The 1,656-nt window shown below is 35.1% G+C and overlaps 1 protein-coding gene across 1 annotated transcript in view; it reads left to right on the top strand.

Moving 5' to 3' along the window:
• Nucleotides 1–925: 925 nt before the first annotated feature.
• The window catches only part of LOC111087006 (type-1B angiotensin II receptor-like), a 38,767-nt gene continuing 38,036 nt past the window's right edge, over nucleotides 926–1,656 (top strand). The window contains exon 1 of the mRNA XM_022392057.1: nucleotides 926–1,004. The gene's annotated coding sequence lies outside the window, so the exon portion shown is untranslated. The remainder of the gene's footprint in view (nucleotides 1,005–1,656) is intronic.

Below are 1,656 nucleotides of genomic sequence, written 5' to 3'. Positions count from 1 at the left end.
ATTCTGTACTTGCTATTAAACACAGAAGCATAAAATCATGTAAATAAAATTGTTGTCTTTTTACATTCATAAAAGTGACTAATCGTGCACTTTCTATCAAACACAGAGGTATAACATCATGTAAACAGAAACCAATTTCTCCTAACGAAGTTTTATACGGTTCATCTCATGTAAAGAGAAGTACTTCAATCAACAAACCGAACATCTCAAGATGAGAAAGCTACTTCACCAGAGTCAATAGAGAAACCCATCACGCTGCAAATCTTTCAAGCTCCTATCCAGAAGCAATATGAACATATAGGTAGCAGAGACCTCTAGTGGTTACCGTTTAATGAGAGTAATAACTATGTATTATGTGTTAAATGGCTTGCTTAACAACGTGTTTAACGACCAGTTAATGTAACTTGGTCAGCCATTTTGGCAACTATAAAACCGAAAGTGTGAAATTACCTGCAAAAAAAAACAACAACAAAAACTGTCCACCTCTGTGGGAGATCGCCGTGTTCACCGTAAATAGTAATCGTGTCACGCATATTGTTCATAAAAAGAACGTAAACACACTCAATTACGTAAACAAAATCCTTAACCTAAAGCCCCAATCCTAATGAAATGATCCATAAATTGCGTGCGCACTACCTAGACGAAGGTATAAAAGCTGCTGCTGTCAATGTGAAATTGACAGATGTGTAGAGGAAATCAACGACGGTAAACGCGTTCCGTTGTTGGGTGTGAACACGCGCCCCTAAACACTGATAAACTGACGCGGAACAGGTAATCAGCATACTCGATGTAACCTTTTTTAATCCTGGAAAACTTTATAAGTATGTGACAACTAACAAGTTTTTCTTTTCTCTCTCTCTCTCTTTTTTTTTTGTATTTTCTACGCTAGGTAAAACTGCGTTTTTTTTTGGCCACTGCAGACCAACTGTTCGGTTGTTGTTGTTCGGCTGCTAACAGTTACAGCGGATCAAGTTCATATACTTAATTGATGATATCATTACAAGGTAAGATATTGGTAGTAAACCCATTTAATTTGCATATTTATGGTAATATAGGAAAAGTGTCGTGTAACAGTAATTACTTTTTTGCTTGAGAAAACAAACGTCTCAAGAGGAACTAATGTCACATCAACGTGTAATGACGTTAAATGAAACTTATTCATAAACATAAAAAACAGTTACAATTTTATACGGAACTTGAAAATGACAAAAGTAAAGTAATGCTAATACATTATAACGCCCCCACGGCTGAAAGGGCGAGCATGTTTGATGGGACGGGGATTCGAACCCGCCCTAACCAACTGGCCTTGCCGGGCCTGTAAAACAAAGAAATGATTCGTTTTCATTCTGAAGCGAAAACATCTTAAATTACAGTTTATATACGTGTTATTCGTTTAATACTTACAATGAAATTAATTTTCGTTCAAACAAAAAATACCACGCATATTCATTTCCTCATGGCGATTAATTAAAATATTTGAATGTCAAGGTTTCATGAGTCAACCCTCTCCATTTTAAAATCCTATAAGGTTCTACGTTTACTTTTGTGGGTAAAAGAGTAATAAAAACCTATCTATATAAATATTAGGTCGTCAAGAAATTATTATCGCTTTTTTTAGATGAAAAAACACGAACAACTTATATATCAAAACAAAAT

The sequence above is a fragment of the Limulus polyphemus genome, unplaced genomic scaffold (assembly GCF_000517525.1).
Source record: "Limulus polyphemus unplaced genomic scaffold, Limulus_polyphemus-2.1.2 Scaffold1630, whole genome shotgun sequence".
Lineage (NCBI taxonomy): Eukaryota > Metazoa > Arthropoda > Merostomata > Xiphosura > Limulidae > Limulus > Limulus polyphemus.
Note: the sequence above shows the minus strand (reverse complement) of the source record. Positions and strands in the feature narration are given on the sequence as shown.